This window comes from Emydura macquarii, unplaced genomic scaffold (assembly GCF_026122565.2).
Source record: "Emydura macquarii macquarii isolate MOO-44397 ecotype Brisbane River unplaced genomic scaffold, CSIRO-AGI_Emac_v2 contig_3128, whole genome shotgun sequence".
NCBI classification, from domain to species: Eukaryota; Metazoa; Chordata; order Testudines; family Chelidae; genus Emydura; species Emydura macquarii.
Window position 1 is genome coordinate 320,372 of NW_027133265.1, and position 21,041 is coordinate 341,412.

The 21,041-nt window shown below is 40.0% G+C and overlaps 1 protein-coding gene across 1 annotated transcript in view; it reads left to right on the forward strand.

Moving 5' to 3' along the window:
* Positions 1-10,642: 10,642 nt before the first annotated feature.
* The window catches only part of LNX1 (ligand of numb-protein X 1), a 111,503-nt gene continuing 101,104 nt past the window's right edge, over positions 10,643-21,041 (forward strand). The window contains exons 1-2 of the mRNA XM_067531136.1: positions 10,643-10,764; positions 11,326-11,445. The gene's annotated coding sequence lies outside the window, so the exon portion shown is untranslated. The remainder of the gene's footprint in view (positions 10,765-11,325; positions 11,446-21,041) is intronic.

The following is a 21,041-nucleotide window of genomic DNA, read 5'->3' on the forward strand; positions in this document are numbered from 1 at the left end:
TATTGGGCTCAGTACAGTCGTAACTGAGTAAAATGTAATGGCCTGTGATATATAGGAGGTCAGACTAGATGGCTGGATGTTTCCTTCTGGCCTTACACTATGAATCTATTAAATTGGTTCTGAAAATAAAACTGAATGTTAATCTGAGGATAACTCGTGTATCTGGTGCATGTCTGTACATACTGATTTGAACAAATAGTTGTAACAGATCCTAGCAAACACCCCTTACTGGCCTCCCACTAGGACTGCTGGGAGGGGAATCTCAGCGTGTTTCAAGCCCCCAGAGCCTGAACGAAGTCCAGCCAATGCCCCAATATCAGGGTTGCTAGGCACGCTGTCCGGGTGCAGATTTTCTGTCTGGCATACCTCCTCACGTGTTGGGACCTGCTGTCCAGCCTCCTTGCCCCTCTGGGCATAGTGCTGACCCTTCAGCCTCTCCACTACTCAAACACCCGCCATCTCATAACTCCACCCCAAAGATGTGAAGCTTCTGGTTTACAGTTTGAGGCCAGGTAACAGCAGGAAATTAGGTTGGTATAACTGTGTCACTCAGAGGTTTGAAAAATCCACACCCCTCGAGTGCCGCAGTTAAACCGACCTAACCCCCAGTGTAGACAGCATTATGTCAATGTGAGAATTCTCCTGTCGACATAGCTACTGCCTCTTGGGGAGGTGCAGGACCTACACCGATGGGAGAAGCCCTCCTGTTGGCGCATGTAGAGTCGTCACTGAACCACGACAGTGGCACAGCTGCACCACCACAGCTGTGCTGCTGCAGTGTTTTGAGTGTAGACCTGCCCTGACTCTTTATTGTGAAGCTGTCGGCACACTCCCACGTTGCCCAGTCTAACATCTTCATGCTCTTTTATTCTGGATCATGTAAAGCACAGGAGAGTATTGATCAGACAAAACAAAAAAACAGCATAAACGCAATGTCCCTCAGTAGCTCACCCTTCCATTCGGAGTCCTTGGGGGATCATTGGTGTTCTGTCAGGCAGGCAGGCAGGTAGGATAGGGTCCTCCACCCCCTTGCCTCCCTGTCCCAGCAGCAGCCTCCCCCTCATCTTAATCTGGTGCAAAATAAGTGTCATCTCCTTCTTTTGTTCTCCTCCTGGTAACTTTCCATTAACCTTTCATTACACCCTCCCTTCAGGGAAGTGGAAGGAGTGTCTTCTCCCACACAGAGCAAACCCATTGTCCCAAGCTATTTACTTTGAATAGAGGATCAATTGTTGAGTGCTGATGGTTCACAATTGTCTCTGGCCCCACAGAAAGAAGACACAACCCTGCTGACTCAGGGTCTACACTACAAAGAGCTTGTCTACACTTACCTCAGAGATTCGGCAGCAGTCCACCGGAGTTACACAAACTACGCAAAAAACTTGCGTAACTCCTGTCGACTTCTGTGCTTCTCTTCTGTGCACCGTCTTCACTGCACTGCACCACTTGTGAAGGTGGTCTTAGGACGTCGATTTCTAGATCAACTGAGCGGGTCTTCACTGACCGCTCAGTCGATCCACATAAGTTGAAATGATGGCAGCAAATTTGCTGCTGTCAGTGAAGCCACAGCCAAAATTAAGTAGACCTAAGCGATGTTGACATACAGCTGCTGCAGAAATTAAATCGCTTTTGCATGTCCACACTACACTCTTTGTGTTGGCGGTGGGTGTCCTCATCAGGAGTGTTTGTTCCAATTTAACTGTCAGTGTGGGGCATTGCGGGACAGCTTCTAAAAAGTAGCAACAGTTGACGTAAGCAACCCAGAGCCTACTTTGACACTACGTTGACCTAATTACAGCAACCGAAGCCTATGCTCCTCATGGAGGTGATGTTAAGTCGATATAGTGGGCAAGTTACATCCATGGGAGCGACATTTTACATCCACCTAATTCTGTAGTGCTGACCAGGCGTTAGCATGGATCTACATGATACGGTCTCTCACAGTATTCTTATCAGCAAGTTAAAAAAGTATGGGATGGATGAATGGACTATAAAATGGATAGAGAACTGGCTAGAGCATAGGGCTCAATGAGTAGTGATCAATGGCTCCATATCTAGCTGGCAGCCGGTCACAAGTGGAGTGCCCCAGGGATCGGTCCTGGGGCCAGTTTTGTTCAACATCTTCATTAATGATCTGGAGGATAGGGTAGATTGCACCCTCAGCAAGTTTGCAGATGACACTAAGATGGGGGGAGTGGTAGATACCCTGGAAGGTAGGGATAGGATACAGAAGGACCTAAACAAACTGGAGGATTGGGCCAAAAGAAATCTGATGAGGTTCAAAAAGGACAAGTGCAGAGTCCTGCACTTAGGACGGAAGAATCCGATGCACAGCTACAGACTGGGGACCGACGAGCTAGGCAGCAGTTCTGCAGAAAAGGACCTGGGGGTAACAGTGGATAAGAAGCTGGATATGAGTCAGCAGTATGCCCTGGTTGCCAAGAATGCTAATAGCATATTGGGCTGCATTAGTAGGATCATTGCCAGCAGATCGCGGGAAGTGATTATTCCCCTCTATTCGGCATTGGTGAGGCCGCATTTGGAGTATTGTGTCCAGTTTTGCGGCCCCCACTTCAAAAAGGATGTGGAGAAGTTGGAGAGAGTCCAGCGGAGGGCAACAAAAATGATTAGGGGGCTGGAGCACAAGACTTATGAGGAGAGGCTGAGGGAACTAGGCTTGTTTAGCCTGCAGAAGAGAAGAATGAGGGGGGATTTGATAGCAGCCTTTAACTACCTGAAAGGGAGTTCCAGGGAGGATGGAACTAGGCTGTTCTCAGTGGTGGCAGATGACAGAACAAGGAGCAACGGTCTCAAATTGCAGGGGGGGAGGTCTAGGTTGGACATTAGGAAAAAGTTTTTCACCAGGAGGGTGGTGAAGCACTGGAATGGGTTACCTAGGGAGGTGGTGGAATCTCCATCTTTAGAGGTTTTTAAGATATGGCTTGACAAAACCCTCACTGGGATTATTTAACTGAGGTTAGTCCTGCTTTGAGCAGGGGGTTGGACTAGATGACCTCCTGAGGTCCCTTCCAACTCTATGATTCTATACATACATGGAGGCTTTCCGTGACAGGGTAACTTCATAATACAATTTCATAAAATTATCTGCAATTCAGAAGTGATACAGACAAGACCCCCAAATTGTTACAATGGTGTAATAGACAAATGTATTATTCATAATTATAAAGACAGAAGGGACACTGTGATCCGCCAGTCTGACCTGTAATTGAAGCAGAGAGGCATGACAGTGTCTGGAAACCTTTGGATTTTCAGTCAAACATTCTCCCAGCTGAGCTACTGTGTCATTGGCTAAATGATGGTCTCTTTACTCAGGGTTAATTAATTCTGTCTTATTACATTTAATCTATAAGAGGAAGATGGCCTCTTGGTTAAAGTTTAGCAGTGACAGTCAGGAAATCTATCTATATCTTACTTCTGCCACAGACTACCTTTATAATTGTGAGCAAGTCACTTCACTTCTGTGCCTCAATTTCCCCATCTGTAAGATGGGAACATTTCCTTACCTCGCTGGGAAGTTGTAAAGCAAAATTCATTAATGTTGAAGTGCTTTGAGATCTTTGGAAGGTGCTATGTAAGTGCAAAGTATTATTGTAGGGAAAAAAGTTCATTTTTAAATTGTTGCAGTGCATGGGAGATTTCTAATGCATCGAAGCACTTTCATCTCCATGGAATCATTCCCTTCACTTTGGTTGAGATAGATATAATTGTCAGAGGATTGGTTATGTAACAAGCTTGCTTTTCAATTTAACTAATGAATGTGCTGAAAGCAGAGATTAATCCTTTAACTTAACTTTTTCTCCTAAGATAACATATAGAACATGTTATCTGTAGTATTATCATTTCATAGGAGCCAAAGAGAGAATTGTAGTTGTATTAGTTGTCCACTGGACCTCTCTATAACCTGTATTACCATAGACATAGAAGATGGAAGGACCCACTTTATTCACTGCAGATTGTACAGATGTGGATCTGAGTGTATCTCCAGTTAGGTTTACAGGCTTTTGGCATTTAAGCTCCTTGTGAACTAACACTATGAAATCTTCCTAAATTTAAAAGTAAATTTACTCCTAGAATTATCTTAGTTGCTGGCACAGCATGTGTTATTAAATTGCCTGATGGCACCATGTTTAATGCTGTGATCACTCAACCCATGAAAACTGTACCTTTGACCCTGATGCTTGTTATTTTGCTAATTTATAACAAGTGGTGATTCTAGTTTGGTGTCTTTTAACTTCTTTTTTTATTATGGCCAAGTTCTGTTTCTCAGTTGATTAGATTTCCAAAGGTAATTCTGAAAATGAGACAAATTATAATATAGATTTTTTAATAATATGGACACAAGGACAATTTGGACACTATTAAGATGATTCAATGTTTGAAAGCTGAGAGTGGGATTAATATTTGGAGACATTTCTAGAATGACTCCTTAATGATTAAATGGCAGCATTCAACATCAGTAGTACATTCATTTAATACATTCTTTGTTAGCAGAATGTGAAGGTTGCACAGGTAAGAAATCAGAAGTCAAGAAATGGCATATTCATGTTGCACATGTAAACTTAATTCCGCCCACTTGTGCACACACATTACTATATGGTTTTCAATTACTGGTCATGTGCTATTTCTTGTAACTTTGTCATTCTTTTATAGGGATAATAATTTCATTGTTTTAAAAGTTCGGTGTACCTTTATTGACTTAAAACTTTTTATATACTGTGATATCAAGTCTGATGATTTTATCATGAGTCTTGTGATATTTAATGTTTTTCTTAAAGCCACTATTCCTAAAGATATGGAATTATAAGAAAATCTCATCTTTCCTTTAAAAAATAGTAAGCTTCATGGTTGCCAAAAAAAAATTAAAAATACTGAAAGGAGAAATAAAAAACCACGTACATTTATTATTTTTAAAATCTCACAGTATTTAAGCCAATTTCATACATTTTTTAGCCTGATTTCTGAATGTTTGTGGTTGGCAATACTATATATGACTCTTTCGTGTCCCTCCAAGGTACTTACTTTTTTAAATTTTATAAGCATCTATGCACTTTACATTTTCATTTCAGTCAGTAGCACAAGCCTTCCTTAGATGCTATTCAAAGCTGGATCTCCTTTGATTAAAAAGGAATGGATGGCAGCAGAGAATTCTCCATGAAGTGACTTCTCTTTGAACTGAAACAGCTAGGGTCTCTTGACATGCAGGACACTCCACAAGCCAGATCTATTTATAGAGACATTGTTTACACACAAATTTGCACCAATTCGATTTAAATGGTTTAAGTACACTGGTGTAAACCTCTGTGTGGACACTCTTCTTTCAGTATATCTTAAACCACTTGCTAATTGACTTCAGTTTAACCAAATAAACCTGATTTAAACTGAAATAACAATATCCACATAGCTCTTGAACTAGTTTAACTAAATTAGTTCAAAATCACATGTAAAATTAAACCAGTGCAGCTCTTCAGGCTGACAAGCCCTAAAGCATCTAAAGGTGTAATGGGGATTGAGGCTTGTGTGAGGACAGGGAATTTTGTGGAAGTCTTTGCTGGGGGGTTATTTTTGTTGAGAGAATTAGCTGCCAGCTGTTAGCTTTATTATTTATCTGCAAACTCTATGTAAAAGCCACTTAGATTTCCAAGAATGGTGCCTTTTTTGGTAATATTCTGTAAATTTAAACAAACAAACAAATGTTGGGCTCTTTTACTGTTATTTGTGCAGTATTTCCTATATGTAGAATAATGAATTGTTGCAAATATCACAAATAACTTTAAAAGGGATATACCGTATATTGGTGAAACAGCGAGAGTCCTGTGGCACCCTAAAGACTAACAAATTTATTTGAGCATAAGCTTTCGTGGGCAGAAACCCACTTCGCTGGATGCATGAAATGGAAATTTCAGTTTGGTAGGTATGTATACACCTGCAAGGATGGGTGAGTTACATCACTGTGAGGAGGGCAAGTGTTAACGAGGTAAATTCAGTCAGGGTGGATGAAGCCCTTCATAATAGTGGAGGAGAAGGTGTGAATCTCAAAAGAGGGAACATTATTTTTTGTAATGGGCTAGCCACTCCCAGTCTCTATTCAGTATATTGGTGAATGGAAAATTTTTGAGTGCCCACTGTACTAGCTAAACATGCATTTTCATTATCTAGGTACTTTTATTTTAGAGCAAAGGAAGCAGTAGGACAAAGAATAATATTAAAATCTCCACGGTGGCATGCTACATCCACTCTACATCATGAAATAGTGTCTGTCTCTGTAGACAGCAGTCTTCCAGAAATTTAAAGGTACAATACAGAAAAAAATTAAACCATAAATTATATAGCCTCTTATACCACCACATAATTCATTCCATCTTACCTAGAGCCTGATCCAAATCCCACTGAAGTCAATGAAAAGACTTCCATGGGCTTTGGATAAAGGTCTTAGAGACCTGTACATCAAGACAAACTTTATTTCCTAGAATAATTCACATCACAGAAAGTCCTGCAAACTGCACTGGGATAGACATACCCTTAGAGAGCCTATACTGGAATAAAAGACCTGTGACTTGGGCTATGGGGCTAAAAATTACTGTGAAGATAATGGGCTCGGGGTGGAACCTGGACTCTCTGACCTTTCCACCTCATTGGGTCCCAGAGCTCAGGCTCCAATCTGAGCCCAAACCTCTACACAGCAGTTTTACAGCCTCAGCCCCGTGAGCTGCAGTCAGCTGACCTCGGTGTTTAATTGCTGTGTAGATGTACCGTATGGTGCCAATTGTGAGACCCCTGCATAGAACTTCACAGTATAAGATGTTTTCAGTCTGGCATCACTTGACTAGCGGTTAAAAGAGAGTCCACAATCCCATCTCCTAGCAGACTGGTACACAGTGCTAAGTGGTTATGAGAGACTCCATGGTAAACTCTCTTTCCAGCATGGTAGTCTATATTTCTGGGCTTTGTAATCCGATTTAAAATGTACATTCCCCAAAAGAGGGGGGGGGGGGGAATAGAAACAAAGACAGTGGCTTTAAACCTAAAGCCATTACTAAACGGGAAGTTTAGGGTCCATTTCCATTCTCAGATCTGCTCTTCCAAACTCAATGGGCCAAATTCAGACCTAGCATAAATGGATGCAACTCCATTGAAATCAAGGGATTTTTACCACTTATGCCCAGATCAGAATCTGGCCTACTGGTTTCCTTACAACTGTATGGATATAACCAGAGTCAGACTAAGGCAACCATTCTGGAGATCTAGGCACATCACCAGTCAGCATTTCTCAGTGGCTCTGCCCCTGCATCCCAACGCTACTTGGAGTAGCGGGGCCCCATTTGTTCCCCACAGGAGCAGAAGCAGCAGCAGGAGCCCCTTCCCTTCAGGAGCAGCAGAAGTGCTCTCTCACTCCTGACCTGGCAGGAGTGGCAGCAGGATCCCCTCAGCACTTATTTCAGCAACACCACAGTGTGTGTCTGCAGGTGGGTGGATAGGCTGGCCCTGCTGCACTATTTCCTTTCCATCACTCACACAGTCCTCTGCTGGGATGGTGTAGGCAGGCTCCCCACACAGCTGCGTGTTAACCTATGGAGAGGAATGGGGAATTTCACCCCCTCTGAGTTATTGTTTCAACCTGTCTTCAGACCCAGACAGATGTCTCTGCGTGGGTTACACTTGGGTCACATTTTCAATGTTTTTTGGGGTTTTTTTTTGTTAAATGAATGTTTAGATTCTGATGTAATCATATTACTTCAGGAACTGGGGTCCTAACCACAGGCCTTTAGTATCCCTGCCTTAATGTGGCCTTGGGAGTACAAATGAAGGCACATTTTGGCACTCGGGAAAATTCATCCAGGGAGTTGAAATCACAGAAGGCATCAACATCACAAAAGAGCAGAGAAGAGGACTGCAGAGCGATTATTCAAGGGACTCTGCGTCTTCTGCATATTGCACAGCTTGGCTCCATGCCATCTCCACATAGTCCAGCATGCAGGGTGTTATAGGGCTCGATATAGCCGCTGGCTCCAAAGTTACAGATATCTACTGGCCACACATCCTCCGTTGGAAGGACTAAAATGGGCTGTAATAGTGATTATCAGTGAGCTGCACAGATGACCATAGACTAGTGCGAATTCTGACCCTAGCCTCCGTAGAGTTCCCTACAAAAAGTTCCTATATTTGTGAGGAAGGGCAATTTCACCCTTTGGGAGAAACTTCAGTAGAGGCTGCGTGGACAATATGTTTGTAGAAAAAGACTAATGTTCTTCTCAGAGCCCAACGCAGATGGTCCCTATAACAATATTATCTAACATTTTGATTATTACCATTTTTGGTCATTTGACTCAACTAATCTATTAATTTGTATTATACTGAGCCCACACCATGTGCCAATGAATACACTAGGAGCTGAAGTAACTTAACTGAAGAATATAAATAACTGACAAAGCCCAGTATGCCAGTGTACACGATGCTGTCCTGAGGTAAATCTGTTCAGCAATTTGCAAATATAAAATGCCTTCAATTAGAAATGCCTCTCATTAAATGCAGATGGGATATACCAGCATTTATTGTGGTATTCAGTCAATTCAGGCAAACTGTACAATGTGTTAAAATTAAAGACAGCAAAACAATAATGAACTTTTTTTTTTGCATGCCACAAGTAAACTTCTAAATCATGAGGGGCAATTTCATTAACTGGTGCATCTCCAGCTTGAGGCCTTCAAGTCTTTGTTCTCATTCCAGTGGGGTAGAATGAATCCCAACTGGAAATATTCCCACTTTTTATTTGATGGTTTTGCTGAAGAAAATCTAAAATCGCCTCCAACTATTCAAAAGAACCAGCTGAATGGGTCTGTTAATTGAGCAGGGCCAGACTTTAGTTCAAAGAAGCTCCTAGTGTACTCAGCCTGGGTAAATAAGAGGCAGATTTAACATAGGACCTCACATAAAAAGACACTTCACCAGCCTATGGACCTGATTCTGCAAAGCACTCAAGCATGTGCTTAATCCTCGTGGATGTCAAAGCAAGTGTTTAAGTCCCACTGCTGAATAAGAATGGACTTAAGCACTTGCTTACTGTCAAACCTGCGTAGTTTAAATACTGTTTTAAAACTTCATTGTATATGATAATGACATTTCATTGGTAAATATTTAGCTTAGACTTTATATTAATTCACTGCAATTCAGTTTTTAGAATATTTTAAAAGATAAACAAAACAATTTACAAGCATGAATCAAAAGACATAAACTAAGATCCATTAGCCACATACATCTGCATTAGTAATTGCTGAATTTTTTCTTTTGTTTTCAACATAAAATAGGATTGCTCAAGGATCAGTTTTCTAACGAGTACATTGTCAGAACTGACCTTCCTTCCTTTGAAAATAATGTTTGAACTGAATAACACTTCCTTTCTTAGTGGAAAAATTATTATTATGGTAGTTGAAGGCACTGTATTTTTAGTGATTCATGTCATCACTAGACTAATTTTCCTCCAATGAAAATATTCTTTCAGACAAAAGAGATGTTTTTGTTGTTATAATAACATTCATGCTCAGTCATTTTATTGCAATATACCTGTATGCCTTTTTATCTCTTAGATGTTTATGGCCTTGTACTTTTTTTTTTTTTTTTTATTCCTATCTATAAAAGGTAAGTTTTTTTGTAATGTTTAGCTTGCTTGTTCTAAAACAGTCAGACTTGAAATCAAGATTATGGATATGGAGTAATTTTAATTTTTAAAAGACCAGTCAGTCTAGTTTTGATTCTTCAGCTGTTGACTCCTAAAATATTGACTTTTTTAATACTTGTGGGTTTTGGATTATTTTCTTTTTGCATCATTCTAACCTGAGTTATTTAAACCACTTTGCTTGCAGCATATAATAGGTCAGTAGCATCTGACTGAATACTCTACTTTCAGAGTGGATACAAATATTTTTGAGTTTGAAGTATGAATTTAAAAGTAGAGAGAGATGTTTTTGTTAACTTTAATATACAAAAATAAAGTATAACTATCACATTTTGGGGAAGGTGCTATGATGGACTTTCAGGAATGAATATTTATATAAAATTATTTTTAATTGTGTTTTTGCTTCACAAAAACAGTATTCTGAAAAATATTTAGCACTTGCATAGTACTATTCCTCTATAGCTATTGAACAAACATTAGAAAAATTAAAGACCAGTAAAACAGGTAAATATAACCATTTTACAGATGGATAAACTGAAACAGTTAGGATAAAGGAGACCTGCAAGGAGGGGGGAATAGGTTGTGGTCTTTTTTGCTGCTGTGTATGATATTAAAAAAGGCTTGAAAGGTCTTGCTCTTTTTTTATTTTTTTAAAGGTCACCTCCCCCCCTTGTTTTTTATATTAAAAATATTCTAGGCCTGAAACTGTGTGATGACTGGAAAATCAGTGAAATGGTGACATCTCAAAAGAAAGTGAAAGGTGAGCAATTGAGGGGGGAAGTGATTTCTAGTTAACTATTTTTAAAAGTCTGTTTTTAATTGTTTTTGCTAACACCTGTGTAATTGCAATAATTAATATTATGGATAAAGGAATTTTTTCTTTAAATTCAGCACCTTTGTCCTTGTGATTAAGGTGTTAGATCTTACAATAAACTTTCTCTGATTCCTCCCAGAGGTCCTTCAGCAAAAACAAGGAAAACCAAATTGATATTTTGACTGCTTATTTTAAAAAAAGAAGTCAACAGCAAAAATTGCTCAGGCCTCCTTTATGCACCAGAAAGAAGCAAAGAGGGGTAAGTGATTTTTAAGTGATTTGCCTGAGGTCCCAGCAAGTCAATGGCAGAGCCTGAAATAAAATACAGGATTCTTGACTGTTAGAGACCTAGGTCTGTCTTCAAAGTGCATCTTCTTAAGAAACAAGTGAAGGTTAAATTTCAAAAGTTCTAAAGCAAATCTAGGGTTACTCAGTCTTTTCTGGCTGCCTCTTCCTTTTCCAGGGGAAAACAAAGACGAATCTTTGTCTTGATTTGAACCAGTCCTTAGGCTTTTCATTCAGCTCTTTAAACCTGTACTAAATGTTGATAAGCTGCAAGAGAAAAGACATACTAGGGAAAACATAAATGCAGATGGAATTTGTGCATGTTAAAAAGAAAACCAAATGATTTTTGTTATCTGAGAAGTCTGAACATGCAGGTGTGTGCAGCCTACCTTCCTCTGTGGTAAGTAACCAGAGGGCGTAGTTTGCTGAAGCTTTAAATCACTGAGGTGTATGCCACGAAGCTTGTCTTTTCTACCTTTTGTGATGTCATGCATTTCCTTGTGTGGTACAACCAATAAGAGTTTTCTTTCTACAGAGCTCAGACTGAAACGTAAAACACTGTTGTCGGGCAGAACATCTGCCAAAGTTCATTGATTTATACCTGCATGAATCTAGCAGCAGCACACAATCCTGTATATGAGTCAAAGACAGAAAGGTGAGTTTAAACCATTTTATTCTGACTTTTATTCTTCTGCTGGCCACATGTTTGTCTAAAGCAAATGTGAAAGGAACTGATCATGTGAACAAAACATTGTACTTTTGCAGAGGAAAAGACTGTTTAAAGGTGGATCAATATCTCAGCCTTTATAATTATGAAATGACACTGTAACATGGCAGCAGTGAATTTTTACTATGGCCCAGTCTCTCCACAACCTGTTACACTGATCATTTTCATGCTCCAGAGGAGAAGGCTTGTAACTTTATTGCAGTGTTACAGTTTTTCTTCCTAACTGCTTTTAAAACACTAGTCTAGCAGGTAAGGATAGTGGTAACCTTCATCCATTAAATTTCTGTTTGCTAGTTTTGTTTTGTTTTATATTTGTATTTTTCTAAGTAAACTTTCATATGTGGTAAAATATGTGAAAATCAAAATGATTCCTGTGGAGGAACACTTCCTGAACTGAAACTACTTCAGCAGACTGCTTCCGTTCAAGTATTCCTCTATGGGAATTATTTAGCCAAATTATTTTCTGGTTTACATGCCATGCAAACTCATTATATAACCATAGAATGTACATCAGGGCCAAATTCTGTCCTAGCGTATCTTCTAGTCTCAGATCAAAATGTTGAACTACATTTGAAAAGAGAGACTATTTAATTCAATTTGCATTAATTTGCTTTTGGCACATATTATCTTCCACTAGGTTAATCTTACAGTCAAATTTTAACTTAAAGCAACTAAAGTTTTCAATAATATAGCTGCAGACTATGACCTTGATCCTCTAGGTGTTTATGCATATAAATAATTATACAGATGTTACTAGTCCCATTAACTTCTACAGGTCTTTTCACATATGTAAAATTAAGTTTGTGCAAAAGTGTTCACAGGACTGGACCCGATATTGTCATATACATGCTAAGGCTTCAATTTCAGCAAAGTGTTTAAGCATGTACATAAGTCCATCCCATTCCTGCAAAATTCTACAGCACATTGAGACAAAGGGACTTTATCAGGTGCCTGAAGTTAAGCAAATGCTTCAGAGTTTTGCTGGGATGGGATGGACTGCTGAATTGAGGTCTTAGATACATAAATATCTAAAAAATATCATAAATAGAATATACAGAACACAGCTGTGGTTATTCATGCTTTCCTTTTAATGACAAACAAATTGGTAACAAATTGTTCAGCCAGCACTAAAAAGAGCAAGACTGGCCTTAAAAGTTCTCACTGGGGAGCTACATCAGGTGTCTGATCTTTTTTTATTTTTCTTATTTTTTTTTAACAAGGAACTGCACTATGTGGAATCCTATGTAAAAATTGAGGGCCTGGTTTTTCCCTAGAATCTATTTCTATTTGCTCAGTCAGATTCTTGCAGTATAATAGCAAGGCAGTTGTTCCTGTGAAATAAAACAGCACTTTATGTTATCTGCTATTGTTAGAACAACAAAAGCACTAATCTATAAATGGAATGCTGGGATTCACCATTGGGTTATATAAGACATTCGAAAAGATGCTTTCTTTGCAGAGTTCTACTCTAAATACTCTAATCCACTTCTTTCCTGAGATGGAATTAGAAAATTCTTCTTAAGAAAGTAATCTGTTAGTAATTTACTGTTTTATACTCTTCCACCCAAAAACTTAGTGTGTATATTTTCCAAAAATATAAATTGAAACAAGCTGTCTCTTAGCCTCTCTTGCCACCTGAAAATATTCCTTTTACTCACCTGGGACCCGTCTTGGTCTCCCTTCCACTAAGAGTGCTATTTAGAGGATTGTGTATACTTGTGGGTTTGGGCGTTAACTGCTGCAGTGCTTTATTGTAGCACTGAGTTGGAAAAAGGAAGGTCCCTGACTCAATATCGTGCTTGATTATCAGAGGAGAAAATTAAAATATCCTATGTGAGAATTCTGAAGAGTGTTCAATATCTCCCCCAGGATAACATTTTTGTGCAAAATGCCAATAAAGTACGCACACAGGATGAGGTGATAGATAAGCTTCATTTCACTGTAGAACATTCAATTATTGTGTTGCACATAAAAATATCCAATAAATCAAGCAAATCTTTTTTCAAGCAGGAAGGCAAACAATCAAAGGATTCTCAAAGTGAGAGAGCTATCCAAACTGTCTGTTAAAGGGATGCTATCAGGACTGACAACTCCAAAATGGGACCTACTTTATATGGCCCCAGTCCTGTAAACTGATCTGCATGGTCAAACCCCTTTTGCCCATGCACAGCTTCATTGACTTCTGTGGACTGACTTTTTATAGTGCAAATAAGACAGGTTTTTTAAGTGAAAATGACTATACACTGAAGACATGCAGAAATTCAATTTTTTCATATGATTGATGTGCAGAAATAATTACATCACTGAAATTTCACCTGAAGAAATCAGGGCATGCAAAGCTGCACATCTTTTCCTATGAAACTTCCCAAAACACAAATTTTGATTTTTTGTACTTGTTTGGCTTTAAAAAAAAAAACACCTGAGATCAGAATAAAATATGAGACTTGAGGATATCGAACGTGCAAATGGAAACTTTCACGTTAAGTAAATCTCACAACAGCACCTCCACTCACCTGGCTATGATGTAGAATGGACTTTCATCCTGCACAGTTCCTTGCAAGTCTTCTTCCTTCAGCAAGAGTCAGTATGAGAGGATTTAGGTTTCTTCAGTCCTTCAAAATTGTGTCTTCCAACTTCATTTGTGGTTGGCCTTTTGCTTCATTTCCTTCAACCTCCGTTCCATAAACCTTCTGTAAAAGCATACCTTCTTTTGGATGTCGGACATAACCTCACCATGGCAGTTGTCTTGTTCGAAAGCTGATGCAAGACTGCAACTTTCCACGAGAATTCTGCTAACAACAAATGGATGGACCCAGGTTTGTTTAAACCAGATTCTACATCCCTTAAATCCATCTGTCTCAATACACACTGGATGCTGCTTGACAGGAAACTTCATGAGCTGAACCCACTGGAGCTTTCTGGTGCCTATGGCTGCCTCCTGTAGATTTGTCCATGACAGGGAATGGATTGGCTCATAAGAGTGTGAAAGGTGGGATCTCATCCCTTCTCTAACCCATTTGCTCAGTGATGTGAACATCAAAGCCTATTAGTACCATTTAAATACTGCTATTAGAAAATAAAAATTTCTGTTTTTTCTTTGCAATTCACCTTTAAGGCTGATTTTGGTGCACAGACATTCATAGCATAAAAAATGTACTGCACAGCTTCAGGACTACAGCAGTATTTTGCAAATAGAATTTAATGCTAGGAAATTTGTACCACATCCCTGTTTCTTGTAGTTCCATTGAAATGAGGTCATCTAATCGCTCTACAGCTACTTAAGAGGATATTGAGATATAGACTCTGAGAGGCCTTACTGGGCAGATCGGGTCTGAAGTTACTGCAAATGGCTAAGATTCATAAGAGGAAAAATAAAAATAAAAAATTGAATACAAAACTTTGATCCATGCAACCACTTTCACCTGATCCAGTGGCATGTGCCCATAGAGAGCAGAACAGGAGTTATGAACTCACACTAACTGGCCTCCTCCCACCGGATTAAGTTGCATGAAATGATCTCTCTAGAGCCACAAAACCAGTTCCTAGAAGCAGACGTGAATTCAGCCACAGAGTTAATTATCTTCTTTAGTTATAAGTGACCAGCATGTCCTGGCTGGCAAAACAGAATTCTATTAAGCCTCTTCATTTTGAGAAGAATGTGATGAGTGCATTAATAGTGGGATAACAAAGTATGAATGTTAATTAGTACAGTACTTTAAAGGGTTATTTTAATGGAGTTACACTTGCATGAAACAGGTGTAAAGATTAATCAAGTCCAGTGAGTAGTACCTTACTCAGTGGCACTATTCAAAAAATAAAGTGCTCCTCAACATGAGTAAATGTGGCAGAATCAGGCCCTATGGATGTGTTTTTTATAGTTTAGGGCCCAGTCCTCTAATGGGGCTACTCATGTGAGCAAATATATATGCATAAGTATTTTCAGGACAGGGCCTTTAGTTAGTAGGCTGCTGAACAGAGGGGTTTAGAATGGAATCAGTTATGCAAAACTTAACCATAGCAATTGCTTCCTGTAATGCTTAGTGCTCTTATAGGCAAAATAGGCAGTGTGCACTATCACTGCGTTTTACAAATGAGGTAAAGAAAGGGTGGATTGTTTGTCCAAGGCCCTGTAGGAATTAGAGGCAGTATTAGAACTCAAACCACATTATTTGGACCACCAGGCCACACTTTTGTCTCGCAATTTATTCGCTTATTTTAAATGGTGTCTTTCTTTTGACACAGTGATTTACATTCTGCCTAGCAGTGAAGTTCAGTTTAGAAAAATATCCAAAGGTTCAGATGCTCATTCAAACTTTTTAAACCAGGCCTCCTCAAACCACCTGAAAGTCCCCCTCCCCTTTGTCTCATATTTTTTGAGGACCTGGTCTCCCAGCATATTCAGGGGCCTGTCCACTGGCCTACTTCACCACCCTGTTTCACCTCTATCCCTCCTCTCCAGGGACTCAGGGTGTGAGTGCTAATGGACTACCAGGAGCAACCACACCATTCCTGAGTCTCACTGCATTAAAGAAGAGTAGAGGGTAGGCCGTTGCTTCTGTACATTTCCTCCATCGGGATTGTTTGCTGGTGGGAAGTGAGCCATCCTCTGAAAATCCAGGTGCAGGGTGGAAAATAGATAGGCCAGTTCCTCCTAGAAGTAGCAAGAGGTAAAGCAGAAAACCACCAGGCCTTTCTCTACTGCACTCACAGGAAATGATTCATGTGGAGAGGAGAACTATATCCAGGCATGTGTATTGCACTCATCACTGTGGTGTCTGAGTACTTGGACCTGTTGTGTGGATGAGAGTCTATCTTGTGGGGAAGGAACACGGATATGATTGGCGGGAATGACTAGACATCTCTGATCTCTCTGGAGGCAGATGGGGTCATCTGTGGGGAGCTTTTTGATTTCCTCCAGCTGGAAACAAGAAGTGCAGTACTTCTATCCAAACATATCAGAATCTCGCAAATTTCAATTGAGGTTTTAAGAATGGATGAAAGCTGACCAATGTTCTTACCATATCTGAATAAGTTTGCCCATCACTAACTATAACTACCTTTACATTTAGATGCACCTAAAGCCAATTTTCTTAGCTTTACTTCCCCATAAATTGTTTCTGCTTGACGGCATTCCTGTAAGACTGGCTGCCTGCTGCTGAATTCAACCAACCCAGCCCTCACCCTATACTCTGAAAACTTGTCTCCACCTTGAGTTGAGTGGAATGAGTGAAATCATTCTCTCCTTATTCAATTCTAATCCCTTCCAGTGGTAAGCAGCCAGCTCCAGTATGCTTGAGAGCCAATCCCTGTATTTGAATCGGAAACAAAATACTATCCTAATCAGCAGAATCTGAACTGGAGCTCTCTAAGTAATGTTTAGGTACGGAGGGTATATCTTGGTTCCACTGGATTTAGGTACATCTTGGTTCCAGTGAATTCAATCAGAGTTCTGCCATTGACTTCAATGGGACTGGTATTTCCCCCAGAATGCTGACTCTGCTCAGACAAGTCAACAATGAGGGCCAGAGTCTCAGCTGGTGTAAATCAGTGTAGTTCCATTGCAGTCACCAATCTATACAGATCAGGCCCAGAAAGTAAACAACCCCATGTTTTTTCTCACATCCAGGATACGAGAATGTTTCTACAGTTATAACACAATGTGTGATCTAGAGTGCCACAGACTGGGTGTCGGGACTCTTGGGTTCTATCCCTAACTGCTACAAATTCCTTGTGTGAGGCTGGAATTCAGTTCACTTCTCTGCAGCTGAACTGATCAGTCTAAAAAATGGGCATTAAAAAACCCAAGTTCACATAGGGTGTTGCAAGAAGGAATTAAATAATATGTAAAGCATTTTAAGGTCTGTCGAGGAAAGGCGTTATGTAAGTGTACAGTATAATGAATGCAGAATACTCACCGCTACCGTATTAATGCAGCTACCAATTACCTGTACTATGTTTTATAATTAAGCTATTAATATTATCTGGTGGACATGGCACGGTACTGTGAAAACATCCTATTTGTTTGTTGCCAGCAAACGTAATAATATCTGATGTATCCGGCATCTGTGAAACTTTTACTCTTGAGCGGTATCCCCTTTTCAGAAGTGACTTGGGCACAGAAGAGTCTGAGTATCACTATCTTTTAATGCACTTTAGGGCTCCTAAGTGCCTATGTCATTTTTGAAAATGAGACTTGAGGCTCTTCAGTCACTTAAAATGTTATCCCTAGTTGAAATAGCAGTTTGAAGAAAATTACGAGAGCAAATTTAATTTCTGCAACCCGAAAAAGCATCAGTTGATAGCATTAGGCTTCCAAGTTACCAGTGGAAGACCCAGGGCCATGGGGCAGGGGGAGAATGTGAGTGCTCACCTTTCAAGCCCAATTAGCCCAGTGCCCAATTACCATTCTTCCCTTTCAGAGTATACCTTCCCCCCCATTTAACACTCCTGCTGGAACCCTTCTTCTGACCTTATCTTTCCTTCCTTCCCCTCCTCGTTCTACGTCCTGGGAGTAATCATCCTGCAGTCCTGGGGTGTATTTTTGTTTCTAAAAACACCACTCCTTCGTACAGTATAAGGAGCTCCCCACTTCCCTAGCACTGCTCTAGCAGCACTTCTGTTCAGCACTCCCCTCTCCTCTGGAGCTGGCGGAGGGAGAGCCAGTCCAAGGACTCGCTACAGCAGAACCTGAAGCACAGGAGCCAGACAAGGGTACTCATCAAAGCTGTACAAGGAGAATGGATTCCTCTAAAACCAGGAATGAGTGCCCCGCTGCTGCATGACCTTGGGTGCTGGTGGTATAGACTCAGTCCAGGGTGTAAATCTAATACTTCCAATATGCTCTGCTAACCCAGTTGGAGGCCAGAGAGAGGAATGTAAAGAGAGATTAGGAATATTAGTAAATCTGTATTAAGATTTTCAAATTTCCATATATTTTCCTTTCTGTAACTTTCTAGTATATGGCTCTTGTAAGCAGAGTATGGGAACACGGTGTACAGTACGTGTACAGGATACATAGCAGCTGGGGAAATGTTCCATCATTAGTGTCCAGGGTTATTAGGGTTACGGCATGTAAACAAACAGTAAACCCCTAGGTACCTTCACCCAGCTAACTGAAACTGTAAGTGATGGGAAGGTTAGTTATATGTCCTGGGTGATACTGCAGTTTTCACAGCACTTGGGTTCCAGAAATCTGGAGGATAGTCAGCAGGGAGCCAGCTGGCTTCCCTAAAGCCAGTCAAATGAGGACCAAAGGAGAGCAAAACTGTCCACCCACCAGCTTCCCCAAGGGTTGCCAGCTGAATTGACTAAACCCCCAATGATCCAAACACGTTAACATTTATTAGTTTCTATAAAGAGGGAGCACAATTCATGAAAAATATTAATATGGGTAGATATTTCATGCCATTTTAGATCTGTATGATGGGTCTGTTCATCTATAAACTATATCTGTTGTGGTGGTATTGGGTCATCTGTAGTATTTTGTCTATATAGAGTGTATGTTTGGTAGAGTGGTATAAAGTTGTTGGGATAATTTTGGGTTGGTGGCATTACTCCCAAATTACAAAACCATGAGTTAGTCAGGCAGGTCATTCTAAACCAGTGCCAACACAAATATTATACTGCACAAGCACAAAATGTGTTTGTGCCCCATTTTGGAGAAAAGCTACTTTGACATTTTTAGAGAGTTATGTTGTTTGCCTGTTTCAGCTGTATTAATTTTTGGTGTTCTATGAATTGGATAGTCTGGTTGGCTGAGTTACCGTATTGCCTAACTAAGGTTACCTGGTTTTTAGAACATAAGAATGGCCACTGAGTCAGACCAATGGTCCATCTAGCCCAGTATCCTGTCTTCTGACAGTGGCTCGGGCAAGATACTTCAGAGAGAAGGAACAGAACAGGGCAGTTTTTGAGAGATCCATCCCCTGACATCCAGTCCCAGCTTCTGGCAGTCAGAAGTTTAGGGACACCCAGAACATATGGTTGCATCCCTGAGCAATTGAGCTAATAGCCATTGATGAACCTATCTTCCACTAAATTATCTAATTCTTTTTGTACCCTGATATACTTTTGGCCTTCACATACTTTGGCAATGAATTCCACAGGTTGTCTGTGTGTTGTGTGAAGAAGTACTTCTTTATGTTTGTTTTAAGCCTGCTGCCTATTAATTTAATTGGGTGGCCCCTGGTTCTTGTGTTACGTGAAAGGGTAAATAACACTTCCTTATTCACTTTCTCTATACAATTTATGATTTTATAGACCTGTATCATATCACCCCTTACTTATCTCTCTTCTAAGATGAACAGTCCAGTCTTTTTAATTTCTCCTCATATGGAAGCTGTTCTGTACCCTAATCTTTGTTTTTCTTTTGCCCTTCTCTGTATTTTTTCCAATTCTAATATATCTTTTTGAGATGAGGCAACCAGAACAGACACAATATTCAAGGCGTGGGCGTACCATGGATTTATATAGTGGCATGATGATATTTTCTGTCTTATTGTCTGACCCTTTTTTCATGGTTCCTATCATTGTTAGCTTTTTTACTTCTGCTGCATATTGAGTAAATGTTTTCAGAGGGCTAGCCACAGTGACTCCAAAATCTTCCTTGGGTAGCAACAGCTAATTTAGACCCCATCATTTTGTATTTGTTGTTTTCCAAAGTACATTACTTTGCACTTATCAACATTCAAGTTCATCTACCATTTTGTTGCCTAGTCACCCAGTTTTGTGCACTCCCCTTGTAACTCTTTGCAGTCAGCTTTGGACTTAACTATCTTGAGTCATTTTGTATTGTCTGTAAACTTTGCCCTCTCACTGTTTACCTCTTTTTCCAGATAATTTATGAATATGTTGAACAGAAATGGTCCCCATACAGATTGGGGGACCCTACTGTTTACTTCCTTCACTGTAAACACTGACCATTTATTCCTACCCTTTGTTTTCTATCTTTTAACCAGTTTCTGATACATGAGAGGACCTTCCCCTTTATCCCATGATTGCCTACTTTGCTTAAGAGCCTTTGGTGTGGGGCCTTGTCAAAGTCTTTCTGAAAGTCTAAGTACATTATATCCACTGGTTCACCCTTGTCTACATTTGTTGATCCCCTGCAAGAATTCTTAGAGATTGGTGAGGCATGATTTCCTTTTACAAAAGCCTTGTTTATTCTTCCCCAATATATCGTGTTGATCTGTGTGTCTGATAATTCTGTTCTTTACTATAGTTTCAACCAGTTTGCCTGGTACTGAAATTAGGCTTAGCAGCCTGTAATTGTCAAGTTTGCCTCTGGAGCCTCTTTTAAAAATCATTGTTACATTAGCTATCCTCCGGTCATCTGGTATAGAGCCTGATTTAAGCAATAGGTTACAGTTAGTAGCTCTGCAGTTTCATATTTGATTTCCTTCAGAACTCTTGGGTGGATACCATCTGGTCCTGGTGTTTTATTACTGTTAATTTATCAATCTGTTCCAAACCTCCTCTAATGACATCTCAATCTGAGACAGTTCCTCAGATTTGTCACCTAAAAA